Here is a 23,881-nt window from a genome sequence, read left to right on the forward strand (position 1 = left end):
ACTTTAGCAGTTGGGTAGTGTCTCATGACTTGCTTTGGCCAATGAGCTATGAGCAAAAGTGATGTATGTAACTTCCAGCCGAAAGCACTTAAGAGCCAGAGTGAGTGAGTGACTTCCCAGCTCTCTCCTGCCCCACTGCAGCAATTGTACATGACCTGCATTGAAACAAAAGAGCCACAGCCTGGGAGCAGCCAGGATATCTGAGGCACTGTAAGGAAGAAGCCTGCCTCGGAGGTACAGGACTCCAACCACACTCTGAATAAGATACCGTTGTTTCTGCAACATAACCAAGCTTATCCTGCATCATACAAAAAGCTTTTTTTTTTTTCCTTTTTGGCCAGAAAATCATCTTTCTGCCATGTTCAAATTGTTGAATTTGTGATCAGGATCACAATAATTAGAAATAATATCAAGGATAAGGAAAAGAAAAAAAAAACTAGAACAGAAAAAGTGCCTTGAATAAAATTTGTAATTTCAACAGCTTCACAGAATAAATCACTGATGCTGTACAATAACCAAAAGGCACCATCTAATTTAAACTAGGAGATTCATATTTCAGGGTATTAGAATATTTTATTAGAGCTCATTTTCTCACATAGTTCAGATCTCAGGTATGAAGAGATCTCAAAGGTCATCAAGTATGACTTCCTTACTGATGAAAACATACGAGGTTCACAGCACTTAACTGAGTTTCCCATGCACCTTAGCGACTCAAGGGCAGAACGGGGCTTAAACATGCCTCAGCCATGTCTTCCTAACCCTGCACCGAGAGACTTTTTCCATTGTTATAATTCCCAGATGATACCTGTGTGCTCTGAGTTAATGTATCCTCCAAAGGGTTATTTTTTTTTTTTTTAAGTTCTGAAGAAAGCCAAACTGGCAAACAGCCATCGGAGTATTTGATCCCTCTTGAGGGTGCTCATCCAGAAAATGTTAGAAGATGAAAGCTATTCCCACAGAGAATCTCAGTAAAATACTTATAGGAAAAAAATGAACTCTAGCTACCCAATTGAGAATTTACATAAGTCTTTAGAGGATTATGCCAGTGAAGTCAGCAGTTCTCCCAGGAGGATAATGGGATCGTGTCTTAATTCTCTTCATTTTTTATTTTTGAAGTTCTACCACTAGGTGTATCTGAATGAGTCAGCAGAAAGTGAATCTTGTTAAAGAGCTGGTCTGTGAAATGCACAGTGTTTATCACACGGTGATGACTTATCTGTTTGGAACAGTTTCTAAGTTTTCTGCAGAGCCCAACTTTTTCCCTGGGTTTCCCTGCTTCCTAAAAAAAAAAAAAAAAAAAATAGAAAAATAGTTCTAAGGCTCCTACTTAAAGTATTAAGAAATTCTTATCTCCCTTCAAAAAACTCAAGAGATTTTGTTGTTAATCAAAATAATAGGAACAAGTGTCAATCCCACATTTTTCTTACACTTCTCAGAAACTTCTGATTAATTTAGGCTTTTGGGATAGCAAATGTCTTCTGTGTAGAAATAGAACACTACAAAGAATAAAAATAAAATAAAAAACAGCCCGTGGTTACAAATGTTCTCTCCATGAAGGTGTATCATGTAGAGGAAGCATGTCATCATGAACAGAAAGCAGTGGGTTCCCAAAATACTCTGGAGCAAACATTCTGAGTATATATAAATTTATATATTTTGTTTCAGCCTTTTTATTCGGCTTATCATGAGTTTTATCAATGAAGAAATATCAATGGCATTAAGAAGAAAGAAAAATTAACATGGCTCTTTCAATAGTAATTATCGCTGGAATTTTCAAACCATTGCAAACTGCTCTATCCCTCAGATTCTGATGGATGCCTTTGATACCTTTGAGTCAAATGGGGATGTGTAGTCACATCCTTGTACAAATGTACTTCCTATCAAATATTTGAGTATTTGCCAATTAAACAGTCAGAAGTAACTCAAAATTTTGATTTGCATTGCTTTGATTATTGGTGACATTAAGCATCTTTCTACAGGGCTTACTAGCTATTATATTTTGTCTCCTGTGATTTTTCTTTTCCAAAATATTTCTTGCCCCTTGTTTATTCATTTTTTCTCATTGATTAATAGGATTTTTATAAACATTGATAACCTCTTATATGTTAAGTATATGGCAAATATTTTTCCCCAGCCAGCCATTTCCGTAAGTATATATGGCTTCTTTGACTATACAAAGATTTTTATCTGTCATATACCAAATATTTCCTTTTATGGCTTTTGGGTTTGGTTCATGCTTAGAAAGTCCTTCCCCATTCCATGATATAAAAATATTCTCCTAAATTTTCTTCTGGTGTTTTCCCAGGTCTCTCTAATGCCACCCCTATGCATCTAGTTATATAACCATATAACTGTATTACAGGCTATAAACCATGATGGTGAAGAACACAAACTCCAAAACCAGTTGTTCTGATTCACTTTCTGGCTTCAATTATTACCAATGGTATGATCTTGAACATCTGCGAAAAGCAGTAAAAGTAGTTGTTGTTTGTATTGAAAGGCTGTTAATATTAATAAATTCATTCACATGAAGTATTTGAATGGTGTTCCATAAATATTAGCCATGTGAAGGCACTGAACATCATTTCTCTCTGTGAGCCTAGTCTGAGCACAGTTCCTGGCTTACAGTTCACACTCAGCAAATAAAAAGCTAATCAGTTCATTCAAAATATATCTTCCTCATTCTGCTTTTTCATAAATTATTTATTACAGAGTCCATCTGGCCACAGTGCCCATAATCATCTCAGCCCCTCTTAGCATAAATAGTTGTTTTGATTCTCGATCAGTCTTGAGGATTTTGGACACAACATGTGAGATAGTTTTGCAGTAAGATTTAAACAAATCTATATGAAGTTAAAATGTGGTCTTTCCTCACATATCCCATCATGGCCACAATTCTTTGGAAGGCAATGAACATTTGTTAGCCTGGAGGTTTAAATAAGGACCTTCCGTCTTTTTCTTTCTCAAGTGTGCACGTATTTTCATCTTACAGCCTCTACCTAGTAGTTCAGTGATGATTTGCATGGTCATTGGAAAGAATCCATCATTCGTTCGCACCAATAAATCAGACACTGAACTATGGGACACGGGGAGTTTCTGCCCTGGAGGATCCTACAGCTTCACAAGAAGGAAGGGAATGAAATTGAAAAGACATAAAAATATAAAACCCCAAAGCTCTATCTGTGTGACAGAGTTGCTAAAGTTATTCAGAGAACTGAAGCCAGAAACCACGGTAGTATCTCCCTCAATTTATCAGATAATGCTCCTTACAGCACATGTTGAAACTGCAGAGACCCAACTGCTTGCCTTAGTTCCAACGGCCGTCCATTTCCCATGAGTCACCAAAGCTATCAAAGATGGGCTTTTCCCTCTTTCACTCTTTCAATGTTATTTCTAGCCAGATCAGCAAAGCTCATGGCTTAGCCATCACAGAAGATGCTTCACACACTTCTTCTAGGCTTTGTTCTTCTTACTAATAGATAGGAACGAAAGGAATTTTGGAAATTCCTTCTTCCTCAGAAAACCCAGTCACAAGCTATCTCCTTACTGATAACTATTACCTCGAATGTCAGAAGTTTAGCATTACCTTGTTGCTTCTCGATTCTTTCCCGTGCTAACAATTTGATTTTCTCTTGGTGGATGGATGCCTCAATCCCACTAGGGAGGTCTATGAACCTGAAAATCAAAGACAAAAATGTATGGACATTATTCTAAAATATTATCCTGACTAAAAACGTGTAGTGGCTTTGAGACAACCATCAGGCATGCAGTTTGAAGTGGACAATAGGTGATTTTGCTTGACTAGAAACTAAGAGGCACAGTAGGTCAGAGTAGTGTTGGAGGAAAAACAATTTAGTAAGGACTGTGAATCCTATAGCATATGAGTTTAATTTGATGGAGAACCAGAAGTTCTTGTTCACTTCCATGAAGGGCATTATGATCAAAATGACACTCTGGAGCACAAATCACATACTTCATATAAAAACAGGGTATGTACTGTTAAGGGTAAGAATGGAACACAGTAAGGGGAAGTAAAGCACCTGTGAGCCTGGTGAAATCGTTCTGGGGGCAAAAGCGTCTCTAGCCTCAACAAGGCTTGCAGATCACATGAAAAAATGGATATAGCATATATTAGTCATCTATGCACCACTGGAAAGCAATAGTCAATAAAATCTAACAGTTAGCTCAAAGTCCAAGTCTATATGACAGAGTTGCTGAGGTTACATAGAGCACTGAAGCCAGGAGAGCAGCATGACTCTCAATTCATCTACTTTTATCCCATGCCTTTTTCTTAGTAACCAGTAAACGGCAGTGATCCTCTGAGGTAGGTGCTATGATCATTCCCATTATACAGACACATGGATGAAGTTCAGGGAGATCAAATAACATGGCCCGGGGCACACGCTTAGGGAGCGGCAAAGCAAAAATTCGACCCCAGACCCTCTGACTCTGGAACCTGTACATTAACCACTGGCCCTTTAGGTCTCTCTGCTGGAGACCTTGTGTGATTCAGGAAGAAATGAGGGACTTGGGTGAATTGACTGTAGGGGCCAATAAGAAAAAGGATTTAAGGTGACTTCAAGCTTGCTAACTGTCGACAAGCACCAGTGATGGAGATATAACATTAAAGGGAATTGATAGTTTCATAGGAGAAAATTTAAGCTCTTTGGTCCTTAAATAGCCATTTATTGAGGATAAGTTGAGGATCTAGGCACAAGTGGCCACCAGACACTGTGCTGGTTTCTGGAGATAAAGAGGTGAAGGAGAGAAGTCCTTGCCTTCAAAGAGCTCAAACTAGAAAAGGAGTTAGATTTCTTATTTATCTCTAATTACCACCATAATGAATCTGCTTAAATTTAATATAATGTGCAAAGCATACAGCTCATAGTAAACATCCAGGGTATGATAAGAACTCAAGAGAAAGGTACCTACTGGAGACAGGGATTAAGAAGACTTCTGAGAGAGTGATGCACACATTGAGCTGTAATGGAAAATAAATGGCACTAGATGGCAAAGTGGGTATATAGTGGGGAGAAGAGGGATATGTCAGGACCAGGGATGGCATGAACAAAGGCACACAGGCAAGATGGAATGTGCTGAGACATCACTAGCATGGTTCTTGGGCTTTATCCTATAGGGAGTGAGTATCATCCAGAGTTTTAAGCAGTCATTAGTTCTTCATTTTGGCCAGATCTCTCTGGTAAATGTGTGGAGGATATATTTGAGTGGGATAATCTGGGGAGCAGGAAGACACACTGGGAGCCTCTTGTACAAGTCCAGATAAGAGGTTACCGTAGCTTGAACCAGAGAAGTGGCCGATAGTTTTGGAGAATGAAGGCCAGATATGAGGATTATTCAGATAGGATGTTTGGTAAGTGGTGGGATGAGGAGGGAGATGGTGGGGGTGAAGTTAAGGATGGCAAGCTAGGTTGTCTATTGGAATAGTGGTGCCACAAAATAAGTTAGAAAACATGGGCAGAGAAACATTCAGAGAGGTAAATGAAGAGTTCAGTTTTCAGGCCCTGTTATTAGTCTCCTAGGGCTGTCATAACAAATTACTAAAAACTTAGAGGCTTAAAGCAGGCGGAATTTATTTTCTCAGAGTTTAGGAGTCCAGAAATCCAAAATCAATGTGTTGGCAGGTTAGTTCCTTTGGGAGGCTCTGAGGAAGAATTTGTTCCATGTCTCTTTCCTAGTTTCTGGTTGTTACCAGTAATTCTTGGTATTCCCTGGTTTATAGACACATCATTTCAATCTATTGCCTCTGCCCTCACATGGCCTCCTCCCCTCTGTCTCTGTGTGTCTTCTTGTTTTCTGTCTCCTGTAAGGATACCTCTCACTGGATTTAGGACCCACCAGGATCATCTCATCTCAAGATCCTTATCTTAATTACATCTGCAAAGACCCTTATTCCGAAAGGTCACAATCTGAGTTTCTGTGTGTGTAAATCTTGGGGGGGGGGTGCGGAATCACTATTCAACCCATCACAGACACTTTGAGAATACCCAGGGATGATTCAGAAGCTAAAGAAGGGGTCTGAGTGAACTGAGCGTCATCACCATTTGAGTACTAATTGAAACCAAGATAATGGATGAGAAACATAGAATTAGGGGGTCAGGGAGCCAAGAACAAAATCTGGGCATATCAGTACTTACTTGACAGACAGGAAGAAAAGGTGTCTATAGGGACAATAGGAAAGCATAGTTGTTTCAAAAAATCAAAGCATTATTTCACGCTATCGATAGATGATAGATGGATAGACAGATGGATCGATTGATCTGGAATCTATATATAGATATATAGACCATGGTATGTATGTATGTATGTATCTATCTATCTATCTATCTACCTATCTACCTATCTATCTACCTACCTACCTACCTACCTAGCTACAAATGATTGAGTACTTACTATGTTCCAGGCACTACAGCAGTTCTTTACACTTACTTAGTTCCCCAAATAGGTGTTCACAGTAGGTGTTTTCATCTCCATTTCATACACAGACTAAGGCTTGGGAATTTTAAATAACTTGAGCAAGATCCAAGAACTAATTAATGATGAACTCAGGATTGGAACATCCATCTGATTCCAAAGCTTCCGCTCCTTTTCCTCCCTGCCCTTTTTGAAGCATTTCAACAAGGACAAAATTTGAAGATATTAAAAATGACTTAAGATATCATGGCAGTGACTTATTGCTTATTCAAATTGCTTATTCAAAGTCATTGTCATCTTTTCCCTCTCAAACAGAATCCTTGTTTGCGGGGAGGCAGAGATGTGCCAAGCTCTAGAAGAACTGTCTCTTGTCTTTCCTTGCAGACAGGACTGGCTATACGACAGTATCAGACAAACAAATTGTTGGATGTAGGAAATCTCCTTGGAAAGATGGCTATCCTAAGCTGTAAGATAGCCTTTTTCAAAAACTGAAGTATAACTGACATACAATATTTTATTAGTTTCAGGTGTACATCATAGTGGTTTTTATACATCATAAATGATCCCCCATGAGAAGTCTAGTTATCATCTGTCACCCTACAAAGTTATTATAATATTATTGATTATAAAATGCCCTTTTGATTTCTTTCCTTTATTCTTTCCTATTTCGAGGTATGTGGACATGAGGGCTAGAGCAATAGTGACCATTTTTTGATCATGAGACAACTCTCTGAATGGGACTCAAGTGCTAAGTCAGGAGGGAGAGAAAGATCAAAGGAGCCTGGGCCATTGCTGCCACTATAAAACTTCTGCCCCAGCCTCAGAATGCCTCTTCCCAATCATAGTGATATTAGGGGAAAGAACCCACCTAACTTTTTAAAGCCACTGTTTTTCTGGACAGTCCACCAGCAGCCAAACAAGCGGTCCCTTCCCACGGGGTCTGAAATGCAAGAAAAGGATTAAAAGACAGAAGTGGATATGCTTAAGTTTGGAGGGGAATCAGAACAGTTAAGGGAGATTAAACTTGACGGCTTCAACTGTTAGGATGAAGTAAGAGGTAATGTCTACTGAGATTGAGTGTGATAGGGCTAGGAGTAGGGAGATTTTTAATCACTTTAATGGTGTGCTAAGATGAAATACTGTACTAACTGCTGATCTAATGTACCTTGCCTACTTTGTGCTATCATCTGTCTTAAAAAAAAAAAATGGATAGGTTTTCTCCCTTTCTGAACATAAAGAACATTTGGTCTTTGTAGTTGTGCAGACTAATTCCATTTTGGAAGCTCATCATGAACCTTTTCCACTTTTCAGTTGTAATACTAATAACCTGCAAGCTGGTTCAACCTGAAGAACATTCGTCCTTTTTTATACTTCAAAAGAGAGCTAGCAGCACCTTACTTGACCTCAAAAAAAATCTTCAAAGTGGATCTGGAGGCAGTCAGACAACAAGTGATACCTTGGGGATAAACATTAGCACTTACCTGAAGAGCCTCTTCTCCATCAGCTTAAAAGAAAGTGATTGAGATAAGATGATTTCTGGGGAAGACTCTGAGGTTTGCTATTTTTTGTTTATTTATATACATATTTTTGCCTTTTTGAGGTGTTTAATTAATTTTCTTAAGTCAATTTTTCAGTGTACTTGGAATGATCAATACTCCCAGATTTTGATCCCTAGCTTCTTGCCTACAGTCCCTAAATTCACTGCAACTTGATTTATGCTCAAGCATGGGTGGCTGTGAAATGAATTTTTATTTTTGCCAGCACTGGTTTTAATTACAGGATCCCATGGTGTTTTTGTTTTCCTCGTCAGGATTCATATTCTTAGGAACACACCCCTTTAAGAGGAAATGTTTTTATTCTCCAAAGTACTTTGTTAGTGATAATTCAACCTTATTTTAGCAAATTTTAACTTATGATGGATTGAAATAATATGGGAGAGAGAGAGAGAACCACTGTAAAATCTGAAACATCATTATTAAATAACAAGATGAAATATATCTATACCAATGCTAAGACTAAAAAGGGTATATATTAAGATTACTGGGTCCACCTTGATTTTAATTTTTCAACATTATTTATTTATGTATTTGTTCTTTAGAGTCCCCACTGAGTTACTTGTGTGTGTTGAGAGGACCTGAGATGTACTATCTTGGCAAATATCCAGTGTACAATATTATTAACTGTAGTCACCATGCTGTACATTAGATCTCTAGAACTTATTCATCCCATGTAACTACAACTTTGTACCCTTTGACCAACATCTCCCCATTTCCCTCACCTCTTCTCCTCTGGTAACCACCATTCTAGTCTCTGCTTCTATGAACTCAACTTTTTTAGATTCTACATGTAAATGAGAGTATACAGCTTTTTCTTTCTGTATCTGGCTTATTTCACTTAGCATAATGTCCTCCAAGTTCATCTATGTTGTTGTATATGGTAGGATCTCCTTTTTATTATATATATCTCAATTTCTTTATCCATTGATGGACACTTACATCGTTTCCATATTTTGGTTGTTGTGAATAATGTGAGTGCAGATGTATCTTTGAGGTACTAATTTCCTTTGGATATATACTCAGAAAAGAGATCGCCAGGTCATATGGTAGTTCTATCTTTAATTTTTTGAAGAACCTCATCACTGTTTTCCATGATGCCTGTACTATTAAGATTATGATGGAGCTATACAATAGGAAGCAGAATATAATCTGCTTTAGAGAGGCCCTGGGCTAGTAATACAAAGTAGGACATCATGAGCACATGGAAAGAGTACTTTAAATTGCCCCAATAAAAAAGTTAATCCAGGAGGAGCATGTGGAAACTAAAGAAAATCAAGAATGACACAGCACCAGTCACCTACCTTTCTCCTATTCTTAGGTCAGAGGGTTGTTTGTTTCTTTAAGACTAAACTAATTCTCAGCTTCCCAATGACAACCTGCGTGATCATCGATGCTTAAGCTCTCCTCTCCTGAGATCCTCTCAGAATGGTTGTGTGTGCCATGATTTTGTCACCAAATTTCTTAAAGATAAAAAGCATATTTCTTTGTGCCCCTGCCTCTAACATAGTCCCTGCACAGATCAGTACTCAATAAGTGCTTGTGGGTAAAAATGATGACTACCTGTTTTGACCATCAGAAAATGCAAGCTAAAAATAGACAAGGAGCTTTAGCAGATATAACAACCAAAATCGCTGTCATCCCACTTTGTTTATTAAGAAAAAAATAGTGTTCGGAATTATCCATGCTCGGAGCTTAGCCACACAGCACAGGCTGCATAAAAGAAGCCAGACATTCTTTTCTTTGAGGAGTTTTATAAAAGTTCTGAGCCAGGTTTTCCCTTAAGACAGATTCTATTATACAAATCCAAATGCTATATGGAAATTCTGTGAGCGCAACTCTTTCTGGTTATACTTATTCAACTATCCAAACTTAATTAAACCCTCAATCACTTTCCCTGGAACTGAGATGATAAGATGCGATTCAATGATCTGTAATTTCTGGAATCTCCTCTCATCTCCCCCATTTTTCCCTGATGGGTGCCACATTAGCAATTTTTCCTCCAACCTTTGAGGAGAATTGCTGTTTGTAGAGGACATGCTGCATCCTTACTAGCAGTGCCAGTATTTCAGTTTCTTCCCTCAGAATTCTCAGGTGAATACCAGGGAATACTAGTAATTTATAGTATTGGAGTTTCTCAAAGTGACTCAAGAACTGAATCCTTAGAGACTGACACAAACCTGAGTTTCCCATAAAGAATATTTGTGCTGTAGAAATGTGAGGATTCTGGCCTCTCCTCACCGTGTTGGAACATATTACCAAACAGGGCTTTTCACTAAATGTGGTCTCTCTGGTGATTTTCAGTCATAGTTTACAAAAATATAATGTCAGAAACCCATTTTCATTTTATTTAATGGGAGATTTTACATTTGCATATGATTTTAGGGCCCAGATGAACTCTTGTTCAGAGTTCAGACTCTTGCCCAGTGTTTAGATCTTACCCCTCAAACTGGTGAGGACAACTCTTCTGACATTAGGAGTGATGGCTCCCAGAACAGAGCAGGGCTCCAGGACTTTCTCAATATTGGTGACAACTCTTCGCTCATGTTGGACCATGGAGTGGACATGGGTTTTTGTTTTTCCAGCATCCATTTACTCTTCTTCTGAAAATAACCCCTCAGTGTGAGAGGGTTGCCCCTATCCCTACTTTTGGTTCATGTTGCTCATATGGAGTTGACCTTACCACCTGGCCCCAGGAGTTGGGATAGCTTGAGATGGGGTCAGTCGAAGACTGCATTATGCTGGCCACAGTGACTGCTTTAGGGATGGCATGTCCCTCGGGCCAGACTAACAGTCTCAAAACTGGTTTGTTGCTGGGAAATCCTTCACATAGTTTCCAGGATGACCATTCTGGAAGATCACATATTTCTTGGCTGTCCTCTTAAAATTTTCCTTGTAACCAGGATTAAGTCCAAACTTACCTTGGCCCTAAAGCCACTGTGATCTAACTGCTGTCTACTTCATTTATGTCATCACCTGATATTTCTAAACACTCATTTCATCTCTGTCTCAAAAATGGCTATGCCGATTCCCATGTTAGAGGCTGTGCACTTGCTCTTTTTCCCCTTGCAATAGTCTTTCCTAGATTATACCTGGCTACATTTCTCTTCCCATCATAATGCATGTCTTCAGTCAAATGCCTCTTATACATATAGGACTCCGAGGATGGTAAAACCAAGTAGCCATCATACTTACTTTCTACCACATTATTATATACATTCCCTGTATTCTCTTTTCCATATTAATTGCCAATGCCTGAAATACTTTATTTATTCATTTATTTTCTCTCTTATATCACTAGAACATAAGCTCTTTGATTAATTATCTAGGTCACCATTGTACATATCCCCTATTCCATATATATCAGGCTCTCAACAACTATTTGTTGACTGATCGAGGAGCTCCCTTTTGCTGGGCTTGTTAAACTGGTAGAATGTCAGCCAGAGGATATGAGTGTCAAACTGTTAGCCAACAAGACCAGCACAGGGGAGAAAGGAGAAAGAAGAGCTGAGAAATGGAGAGAGACAGGCTCCCAATAGTATAACCAAAGCCAGCTATGCTGGGATGTTGGTTATAAAAGCCAATAAATTCTCCTTTATGCCTAATTCACCTTGAGTTAGGGTCCTGAAATTTGTAATCAACAGAGTCCTGACAGAGAAATATGTGAAAGGTCTTAGAAAAAGCAAAGCACCATGCTCATGTAAATTCTGTGTTCCTGCACAGTATCCACATCTTGTTACATCACACATCTTTCTCTTTTTCTGTCTTTGGCCAGAATTTTAGTTACCCAAAAGGACGAAAGACCTTATTTGAAGATATTCAGGTAATTTAGCAGTGGAAAATTAGTTGCAAAGTATCTACAAAGTACAACTTTTATAACTAGCTTGATTGGAGAAATCATTTCACAATGTATACATATATCGAAACATCATGTTTTACACTTTAAACATATGCAATATTTATTTGTCAATCATACCTCAACAAAGCTGGAAAAAATTTTTGGAAAAGGAAAAAAACACAAGCTATGTATTAAGGTAGTCAGAATAACTATATTATGGTCTATGGTATTTTTATTGATATATTTAGTTTAAAAGGTGAATTTGGGGAACAGCTCTCCTTCGAGGCATAATAGAGTAGCTGTACTAGACTTGTGCTCACAACAAAAATAGCTATAGATACACACTATATATACACCATACTGACACCACACAAATACCAACACCACAGTACTCCACACAAACATGTAACACTGAAACAATGCACACCCAACACATACACCACTCATAACAGACACCATCCACAAACCACTCACATGCTGCAAAAAAATTTCTGTACATAAAAATAAAAATCAATAATATAGATAAAAATATGTGAGACAACTTTTTTTAGATATCGAACAATAAGCAGCACAGTATCACAACCCCCGTGAGAAGGGAAATACACAAGATAGGAATCATGGTTATACCATGATCATCCAGACTTTCTCCCTGCTGCAAAACAGGGAGAAGAAGTTCACTTGGGGTAGGAGTTTCACTATGTTAAGGAGCCAGATATTGGAATTGCCAGGTTCTGAAGTGGCTAGAATTTGTAGGGCAGGATACTTGAAAAGAAAGAGCAAGGGATGGTGGTGGGAGGTGGGATAAAGACTCCATGGGATTCAACAATTATATAAAATATAAATGGACCAAATACTTCAATTGAAGGGCAAAGATTTTCCAGTAAAAAGATCTAACTATTTCCATCTACAGGAAATCCACTTTGAAAATAAAAGGATAGGAAAAGATATAGCAGGTGAACAGTAAGCATTAGAAATCTAGAATAGCCATTTTAGTGTTAGACAAAATAGACTTTGAGACAAGGAGTTTTGCCTGATATCCCTAAATTTAAAACCATGAGTTTATATTGAAATGTTAAATTTTAAGCCAAGCCCACAGGGCACCTTGTATTCTTCCACCTTTCCACATTTGTAACTCCCTTCTCTAAGAGTGAGAAACCTGGCTTCCATTCCCCATCATATATTACTCATTTGCTCAAACCTACACAGAATATAACTTAAAAATGACAAACAAATATTATTATGAAAAGCAAGCCTACAGAGGCAGGAAATACATAAAATGAGCTTGGAGCATCTCGTAGGGCCAGCAAATAAGGAAGTGCTCAAAAACAAACAGACAAAAACCACATTAATAGGAGTACATCAAAAGAACAGTGGAGCCAACTGAAAGGGCTCTCAGTGGACAAAGCTAGAACAATCTGAGCAACAAGATAAATAAAGTAGTATTGGATTATAACCCCAAGTACAAAATAAATATCCATGAGGTCATACTGATATAAATAAATGAATACATAAGTAAATGAGGGAGAGGAGACAAATCTCCTGTGAAAGAGTTCCAAATAATTTATGTAGATACTTTACCCTCAAGGAGAGAAAACACTGTGGGTTTTGGGTAGTGACTTTCTTCCAAAGAATACATTATAGAAGGGGTGAGGGGGAATAACCTTACTGTGGAGAAACCTGGTAAATACTCCTTCTGCAATGTGACCAAGGTCAATGTCAACAGTGATAATTCATACTGCCAGTATTTACCCCTTGATATGATGTGATGAAGATGTCCTTTTATATCTGTGGTCTTCCTCTAAAAAAACACACAATTCTAATCTATTTATAAGAAAAACATCAGACAATGCCAACAGAAGAGCATTCTATAAAATATCTGAGCAGTGTTCCTCAAAACTGTCAAGATCATAAAAAATAAGGAAAGGTTGAGTAATTGTCACAGTCAAGAGGAGCCTATAAAGACATGACAACTAAATGTAATATGGCATCCCGGCTGTGACCCTAAAACATAAAAAGAAAATTAGGTAAAGGGAATCTGAATAAACTGTGAATTTTAATTAACAATAATGTATCCATACTGGTTAATTAATTGTAACATGTACCATAGTAATGAAGGTTGTTAATAATAGGGAAAAATAGGAATGAAACACAAAAGAACTCTCTGTACTATCTTCTCAAATCTTCTCAATTTTTCTGTAAATCTGAAACTGTTCTAAAAAAGTATCAATTAGAAATAGATTTAGTACTGATTTAGTACTGTTTAGTACTAAACACGAAAAAAAATAGTGTTTCTAATCCTTCTGATTATTTCTCCCATCTATAAAGTGGAAAAACAATACCCATCTATTTTCTATAATTAAACAAGCAAAACTACCAACCTAATATTCAGATTTGTTGAAACAAATATATATATATATTTGTTTATTATATCCTAGCTCTCTCTACTGTGAAGTCACAAAAGTAATAACACAGCAAAAGCAATAAGCATACCTAGTGATTGACTGGTTTCAAAATTACTTTCTACTCTAAAAAGCAACAGGTCTCCTTGGAGAAAAGATTGGTTCTGGGGTTCAAACATAAAACAATTCTGAAACATTTCCATGCACCAAAAAATAAGGAAGCAATCAAAGATGATGAGGATGTATCAACAGGACATGGGAATGAGCTTGAAAGAATCCCCCTGGCCAAATCTGGGTGAAATTAAGCCTCAATATAAATGAGGATATAAACTATTTATAGTACATTGAGTAAAATAAGGAACTATGAGTTCATATTTATATAAATTAATGAATCATTTTTCCTTACAGCAGAATGCCAACTAATAAGTATAGAGAAAATGAGAGAAATTTTAAAAATCATCATTAGATGCTAAAATCAGTTTGATGAGGAACAGATATTTGCATAAATCAAAGTAATTCTCCACAAATTATTTACAAAGGGGAACAGAGAAATTCTGCAGTGTAGAAACCTAGGAGACACCACTGTAACCAAGTGATCAAGGCTAATATCACCAACACTGGGACAAATCAATGTCATAGAACTTCTGAAATGATGCATTGAGGAGGACAGAACATTGCATGTCTAGTATTCCTGCCAAAAATACTTACCTTGAATTTAATCAAGAAAAAAATCAGAAAAATCAAAATCAAGGAACATTTCATAAAACTAACTCATCTTTAAATTATATCAGTGTCAAGAAAAACAAAGAAAGGCTGAGGAAATACTCCAGATTAAAGGAATTTAAAGGGTCATGACAACTAAATGCAATGGGTGATCTAGATAGGATCCTGGATGTCAGACGAAAATAGCTATAATAAATCTACTGACAAAAACGATATAATTTAAATATTATTACAGATGATGTAATAGTATTTTGATCAAAACTAAATTTCCTAATTTTGATAATTACACTATGGTTATGTAACAAAATGTCCTTGTTCTGAACTCTGCCAACAATCTGAATGAATTTGGAAGTGGATTCTTCCTTGGTACCTTTAGATAAGAACCTGGCCCATGTGAAGACTTTGAATTCAGTCTGGTGAGATCCTAAGTAGAGAACCCACCTGAGCCTCCCTGGATTTCTGACCTTCACCATTGTGAGCTAATAAAGGGGTGTTATTTTAAGCCATTAAGTTTGTGATAATTTGTTATGCAGAAATAAAAGATGAATACAACTCTCCATGGATGCACATACATACAACACACAAAATACTGTCTCACACACAAATTACCTATTGACATGTATGAAATATATCTCTAACAAAGTTGAAGTCAAGGAGTAATTGTGAAATTAAGCTGGCTTAAATAGATAAAAATCAGGGTGGTTAAAACATTGTTCCCTTCAAGACATTGTTTAGGATAAACTTCAATTCAGGAAGGAATTTCTATGGGGCTAAAAGATAGTCCTCAAAAGGAGAAGAGCCGAGAGTACACATCCTTTCTTGATCCTAAACACACAAAGACCTGAGAGCACTTAAGGAGAGCATGCATTCAAAACTATGCTAGGAGGGGCACCTGGGTGGATCAGTCTGGTTGAGCTTCTGACTCTTAATTTCCAGTCAGGTCATGATCTCAAGGTTGTGAGATCCAGCCCCGTGTCAGTCTCTGGGCTCAGCAGGGAGTCTGCTTGAGATTCTCTCCCTCTCCTTCTGCCCCTCCTCCCACTGGTGCTCTCCCCCTCTCTCTCTCAAATAAATAAATAAATCTTTAAAAAAATAAATAAATAACAAAGCTATGCTGGGAACCAGTGACTTTTAGGGAAGGGGGGGAAAGAAAACAGAGAGGGGTATAAGAAAGCTGGAATTCAAATGAGAGGTTAACTTAATGCTACTGTCAAATTAGACAAGTAAAAGAGATTTTGATTTATACTGCATTCTATTGGGTTCAAAATGCTTTCATGGCTCTTATCACATTTATCCTCACAATGACCCTTTGGTCCTTCGTTTCTTCTTAAAAAATTTTTGGCTCAATCTTTAAAAAAAAAAAAAAAAAAAAAAAAATAGGGGCGCCTGGGTGGCTCAGTTGGTTAAGCGACTGCCTTCGGCTCAGGTCATGATCCTGGAGTCCCTGGATCGAGTCCCACATCGGGCTCCCTGCTCAGCAAGGAGCCTGCTTCTCCCTCTGACCCTCTCCCATCTCATGTGCTCTCTCTCTCTCTCATTCTCTCTGTCTCAAATAAATAAATAAAATCTTTAAAAAAAAAAAAAAAAAAAAATTTTTGGCTCTCCCTTGACCATAGGATGAAATCCAAAGCTCTTTCCAGGACAAAGAGATTTTACACCAACCTACCTCTTTAGTCTTGTATTCCTGACCCTACCCACGCACATCCTGTGGATTCACACCACAGGACACATCCTCCAATGATGATCTTGATGATTGTTAATGCCTTCCTGCCTTTTTTTTTTTTTTTTTTTTTGCAGATTATACCTCTGCCTCAAATGCCTTTCTCAATTTTATCATCATGGTAAATCCTCACTTACCTTTCGTGACGCAGTAAATAGGGGTTCTGATTTGTATCAGGTCTCCTGGAGAGCTACAGTTCCAAGTATGGAATGAACTCCTCTTTGCTCCTAGTTTATTATGCTATCCATCCTAGATTAGATTGCTACTCTCAGGGGGAAAGTTACGCAAAAGCAGTTAGAAACTTAATCTTAACATACTCTGAAGATTGCTGGCAAAAATGAATAAATAAGTAAGTAAATGAATCAAGTAAGGAGACAATATTGGGATAAGAAACTTGAGGGTAAGTTGAGTTTGGTCATTCAATCTTCCAGAAAACTTGGAGTTGATTCTGAAATGGTAAGGATTACTTCCAGACTCATTTTTTGGTTAATCCTTAATGTAGTATGTTCTTCCATCAGAAGAACTTACTATTTCTCAATTTCCTCTTTAGAAACTGCTTTATTGGGATATAGTTCATGTATAATTCATTCAATGTGTATAATTCAATGATTTTAGTATATTCACAGAGTTGTGCAACCATCACCACAATCTAATTATAGAAGATTCTTAATTCTTTTCTGTGCTTATCTTTGACCCTATTCTTTACTCTACATTCATTCATTCAGTCAATCACTTAATATATATTTAGCCAACCAATGTAAATTCTGAAAAAAGTTTGATATGTAGAGTACCAGTTACATTATCCAGTGATAAGTCCTATAATGGGGGAAGTACAGATGTAAAATGTATCGAGGCAAGGACATAGACAGGGGTACCCCACCACTGGTGATAGTCAGGGAAGTGATTCTAGGAGGAAGTGATGAGGTCTATGCAGAGACCTGAAGGGTGAAATGGAGATTGCCAGATGACAGGTCGTGCCAGGAATGGCCAGCAATCCCTGTACCGATGGAGGAAAGATGACTCCAAACTTTGCTGTGAAAGAGAGGAGAAGGCAAGGGGGTCAACGCTCAGAGATGAAGACCATTTGCTCTTCTTTGCTCCCACTTTTATTGGTCCTTCAGGATAATCACAAATCCTTATTACTGTTTCTCAAGCACATGATGTTGTGACAAAGTGTCTTACTGGAACTAGGAGGATCTTTTTATAGGAAAGATACGATATGCTAATCTGCATATTCTATTAAACATAGCCCAAGGGACAATGCATATATCTCTTAGATCAGAGGGCAGCTGTTTGGGCTAAGAAAGTTTTGGGGAAGGCAACTCCCCATGGCATTCCAACGGCAGTATGGTCACGCAGGCCTCGGCATTCCAAAGGCCTATGCCCTTCTCCAAAACCTTCCCTGCCCTCAGCAGCCTCAGTGTTACATTTTAGCAAGCCAGGTATTACGGCTGATTTCATGCTCTACACTAATCCCAACAAGGTTGGGGTTGGGGGGATGGGCAAACAGAGATGAGGCCTTTAGAGAAGAGGGCTCTAGGCATGAAGAATGCTATCTGCTATGACCCAAAGGGAGATGGACATGGTGGATGCAAGGGGCTAAGAAGAATTAAGCCTTCTCTACCTATAAAATTCCAAGTCATTTTTTTATATGAGTGTTCATAGTAGCTTTATTGGCAATTTTCAAGAACTGACAACATTTCAAATGCCAATCAGCTGGTGAATGGATGAATCAACTCTGGCATACTCATACAATGGAATACTATCCAGCAACATAAAGGAATGAACTATTGGTACACACAACAACTTGGAAGGAATAAATAAAGCCAGACCAAAAAAAAAAAAAAAAAAAAAGTAAGCACACCATAATTCCATCTATACAAAATTCCAGAAAATGAAAACTAATCCACAGTGACAGAAAGTAGACTAGGGGTTATCAGGGGACAAAGGTGAGTGGTTGGTAGAGATCACAAAGAAGCAGGAGGAAAACAGAAATGTTCACTACCATGATTATGGTTATGGCTTCAAGGGTGAATACATAGGTCAAAATTCATTAAATTCTATACTTTAAACATGTACAGTTTATTGTATGTTGATTATATCCCAACAAGGTTGTTTTTAAGAAGATGTCCCTATTTGGATAATAAATTATATGATTTCTCTATTAATAAAGGACTTGGCTTCTGGGGGGTGTTTAATTAGTGTTGGGTATTAGTTTTACTGTTAGTATTAAAATAGTAGTAGTAGTACAATCCTACCTGCCACAGTCATAGAGGTCCAGGAATGAACCTAGTTTTGGCCTGCAGATAGGCCCAGACAGTAGATCTAAGAGTGGGGGCCTAGGGAGACAGCACCATACAGGGTTAAGAGCTTGAGTTTCGGGTTGGGACAGACTGGGTTAAAATCCTAGCTCTGTCATTTATTAGCCAAACTCATATGTCACCCCTCCTTTAGAAGCCTTATCTGATTCCTCTACTCAAAATTAATGATCTCATCTTCTGTGTTTCCTCAGCAATAATACAGTAAGTTGGGAAAAAAAAAACCCTCTATTATATGCAAAGTAGCATGCAGTCATAAGAATGAATGAAATCATGAAAGATCATCTTCATTTTACCTCTTTATCTGAAGAATATATACTTAAATCTTTATTGTTTTTATTACAAAGATAATGTCTACTTGTTAAACAGTTATAAATATTATATTTAATATATTATAAATTAAATATAAAAATATAAAATAAATATATAAAAAATTAAAAGGCTGCCTTCTCCTACACCCCCTGAGTGAGGGTGTGAATCACCATTCACACATTCAAGTTATTTCAATTTCTAATGAGACGATCATGCCCCAAAGAAAACAGAAATAATCCAGAAGTTGGAGGACTCAAATATTTTATAAGAAAAAGAATGGCTATGTTTCCTGTGACAAATAATTTAAGCAAATGTTACACTGAAGTGATTTCAAATAACACGTAACACCTCTCTTAAGTTAATGATGGTGGAATTGGGAAAGCTTTTTCTAATTACTGTCATCTTCTAAAAGCTCACTGTTTTCAGTTCAATAAAAATCTTTAAGATAACATCATCATTTTCTAAACCTAGAATCAAGCCCTTCAGTACTTTTGGACAGAACTTCCTACAAATTTATAGGTGAACCAAGCCCCTTGGAAACTGGCTGCTTTCTTCAAAGAGATATTACATATCAATTCATTTTATAGATTTGTCTATCTCAGCGTTCTCAAAGGTCATTAGCATTATAAAATTTTTTTTTAAGATTTTATTTATTTATTTGACAGAGAGAGAGACAGTGAGAGGGGGAACACAAGCAGGGGGAGTGGGAGGGGGAGAAGCAGGCTTCCTGCTGAGCAGGGAGCCCAACGCAGGGTTCGATCCCAGGACCCTGGGATCATGACCTGAGCCGAAGGCAGTCGCTTAACCGACTGAGCCACCCAAGTGCCCTTTAGAATTATAAAATTTTAAAGCATAGAAGAAACCATACATATTATTTGGTTCCAATTTTCTATTTTACAGATAAGAAAACTGGGTCCTACAGAGATAATGATCTGACCAAACTCACATAGCAATTGGTAGCAATACTTGGTCTAGAACCTTAAATTCCTAATACCCAGTTTTAGTGCCCCTTCTCAACAAGCTGCCTCCCTCAGAGAACAGGTTCCTGAACCTGGAACTTGAGTCCAGTGTTTCCTCCCAAGGCCATCTTTGATAGGGAAATTGACATCTACACAAGCTTTTCTAAGACTAGTCTAGTTACTACAGCTGCATAACAAATTACCCTGTATGTATGTAGGGGCATAAGACAACAATCATTTTATTTTGCTCATGATGTTGCAGTCAAGAATTCGGGAAGGGCTTATTTGAATAGATGGCACTTGGAGTGCCTCATGCAGTTATAGTCAAATATAGGCTGGAGCTGCAGTCAGCTGAAGGTCTACCATGGAGGTCCTCCAAGAGGATGCACTCACGTGGGTGGCAGTTGGTGCTGAAAGCCACTGAAAGCTCAGCTGGAGTTTCTGGCTAGATTATCTACACCTGGTCCTGCCAGCATGGTAGTCTCAGATGTTCTCACATGGTGGCTAGCTTCCCCCGGAACAAGGAGCTGCAAGGCCTTTTCAGAAGTATGCAACACACTTCTCAAAAGTTATGCAACTCCGCTTCTACTTCATTCTATTCTTTACAAGCAAGTTACTAAGGCCAGCATAGATATAAGGGACAACAGGGAAGCCACCTCTCAGTGTGAATAGTTTCACATAATTTGTAGACATATTTTAAAACAGCCACAGGGTGACAGAGGGAGAAATCTCAGGTAAAGGAGGAGATATGATACAAAGAAGAATCGATCAGGCACCTATACCCATCAAAGAAGCTTTGGAAAATAGAACATATACCCATCTCTTTGTTTGTCATCCAACACTCTACAGTGGAAAATGTAACTAAGAGTGAGCTATCTCAGCTTTGCCTATTTTCCCAGATGATGGGATTGACATTCAAGGTAAAGTTCCAAAAAGGAGATGACCTAGAAAGCAAAATAGTAATCTTCAAAGTCAGGAACTTGAGTTGCAAATCAAGCATTTCACATTTGAGTTAATGAAGGACCAAAGAGACCTTTTACTGTTCCCCCAATGAGCCTGATGAATTAAATGTTATGGAACTTCTTGGAGAGCTGAGGCTCTGTCTTTTTAACTAGATTTGTATGGCACCCACAGAGCCCAATCCAGAGATCAGTGCTTAACAAATTTCAGATGATAGATGATGATTTAATTGGAACAGAGGAGTCCGTAAATGTCTTAGGAATATAAAAACACCAAGGATACCATAGTACAGACTTCTATGAGTTCAAGAGTTATGATGAATAAGGGAGTATTTTCAAGCATTTGTGGTTTCAGAAAAGGAAAAATTGGAACAATTTCCAATGGTACTGATAATGGCCACAAATAGCTCTTAGCATTTTCAATTATATAAAAAAAAAGATGTAAAGATTAAAGGAAACAATCAGATATTTACTAGAGAATCAATTAGAATGCCGAACTTAAAAGTCTTCTCCATTTCTTAAACTTTCTAAAAAGGATATGATATTTAGAGGTAGATTGGAAAATGGGTGTGGTACAACATAAGAAAGGTATAAGTTCTCTTACCAAGAGGAGAAGAACTATTTGTGGAAGTCATAAAACTATTTCCCCTCTCCAAAACCTTACTTTTGCCAATAAAGATGTAAAATTTCCAGATTCCAGAAGGTTGAATTAGTATAAAAATAAATTGTTTAAATTAGAGTTTGAGGGTTGCATGGTCCACTACTCAAAAACTTAAGGAGTTAAAAATCAATGATTTATCATTTCTTATAATTCTGTGGAATGGCTGGTGGTTCTTTTGCTGGTCTCAGCTGGGTTTACTGCCAAGATTGAGTTTTGGACTGGAATAGAAGAATCAGGATGGCCTCATTCACGTATCTGGTACCTTGATGCTGGCTATGGGTTGGGGCTTCTTGGTTCTCTCGCATTTGGCCTTTGTGGTAGACAGAGAAATGGTCCTCAAAAGATATCTCTGCTCTAACCCCAAAACATGTGACCATGAATATGTTACCTTACATGACAAAAGGGATTTTGCAAATGTGATTAAGTTAAAGATCTTGAAGGGGAAGATTTCCTAGATTATGCAGGCGGACCCAATCTAATCACAAGAGTACTTATAAGAGGGAGGCAGGAGATCAGAGTTAGAGAAGGAGGGGTGACAACAGAAGTAGTGGTCAGAACGATGTGAAAAAGGAGCAACCAGCCAAGGAATGCAGGCAGCCTCTAGAAGCTGGAAAAGGCAAGGAGATGGATTCTGCCCTAGAACCTCCAGAAGGAACTCAGCCCTGCTGACCCATCTTAAATTTCTGACCTTGAGAACTGTAAGATAATAGATTTGTGTTGTGGGGCGCCTGGGTGGCTCAGTTGTTAAGCGTCTGCCTTTGGCTCAGGTTATGATCCCAGGGTCCTGGGATCGAGCCCCGCATTGGGCTCCCTGCTCGGCAGAGGGCCTGCTTCTCCCTCTCCCACTCCCCCTGCTTGTGTTCCCTCTCTCACTGTCTCTCTCTCTGTCAAATAAGTAAAAAAAAAAAATCTTAAAAAAAAAATAGATTTGTGTTGTTTTAAGCCATCGAATTTGTGGTAATTTGTTATAGCAGCAATAGGAAACTAATACAGTCTTTTATCCTACTAGACTATACCAGGTCTCAAAGTAGCATTCCCAAGGGCCAGCCCCATTGCACAAACCCTTTTCAAACTTCTTATGTGAAGTCTCTTGCCAAAGCATGTTACATGGCCAGACCCAGAGTCAATGTGAGAGGAACCTTGACTCCTCCTCTTGATGGCAAAGTCTCATTGCTTGCATATTTGGATGGGAGAAGTGTACGGCTATTAAGCAATCAATCACTTAAACAATCTGATCACTTGCTCTGGAAGAAGCTTTATGTTTTATGTGAGTAGCTTGGCTTGTGCTTTGAAATCTTAACCCTTTGATTTAATGTCTTACCCTGATGCTTAAAGTTGAGATCTTCATCTGTCAAATATTCCATAATACCTAACCCAATCACTACTCTGTCACCCCTTTTCTTCTCTGCGCCTTGCCTTCCACCTTCTCCTCCTGTTTTTCTCTTCCTTTCTTTTCCATTCTAGCACTACTTCCAAATAAACTTCTCAGATCGCTGAGCCATTGGAACATCAGTGTTTTATTGAGTCTGTAATGTCTTCAAGTCTTTCCCTTGGAGGAAGTTACTTTACTTGCACTTTTATGTGGCAAATAGTTCCTGTGACTCAATCCTGAGATATTCATTTGCAAGAAATACAATGCCAACTGCCAAGGCCAAACAGCAATTGTTATTAGGCATTTCTTTTCTGTGTATTTCAACTTGAAGGATGGCACTTGTTGGAGGCATTTTTAAAAAGTCAGAAAGAAAACTCCTCCAATGATCCTCAAATTTGCATTTCGCTTCATCTTTTAAGTGAGAAATAAAATACATTAGAACTCTCACATCATTAACAGAATGTGTGGGTAAACTTGAAATTTGCATTTAAATACATGCAAGAACAAAGATTTTTGCAGAATTTGCAAGTAGATCAGGGGAAGATGCCAGTGAGAAGAGAAAGTGAATAGTGGTTTCCTGCCAAAAATCATTGAAATTGAATTCATATATGTTTTAATTGTCACATTTGTTTATT

General features: G+C 37.9%; 1 long non-coding RNA gene across 1 annotated transcript in view; it reads right to left on the reverse strand.

The window, feature by feature from the left end:
- Positions 1–2,753: 2,753 nt before the first annotated feature.
- Positions 2,754–23,881, reverse strand: part of LOC116639539 — a 267,061-nt gene continuing 245,933 nt past the window's right edge. The window contains exon 3 of the long non-coding RNA XR_004300867.1: positions 2,754–3,675. This is a non-coding gene — a long non-coding RNA (uncharacterized LOC116639539). The remainder of the gene's footprint in view (positions 3,676–23,881) is intronic.

Source organism: Phoca vitulina, unplaced genomic scaffold (assembly GCF_004348235.1).
Source record: "Phoca vitulina isolate PV1807 unplaced genomic scaffold, GSC_HSeal_1.0 scaffold18, whole genome shotgun sequence".
Lineage (NCBI taxonomy): Eukaryota > Metazoa > Chordata > Mammalia > Carnivora > Phocidae > Phoca > Phoca vitulina.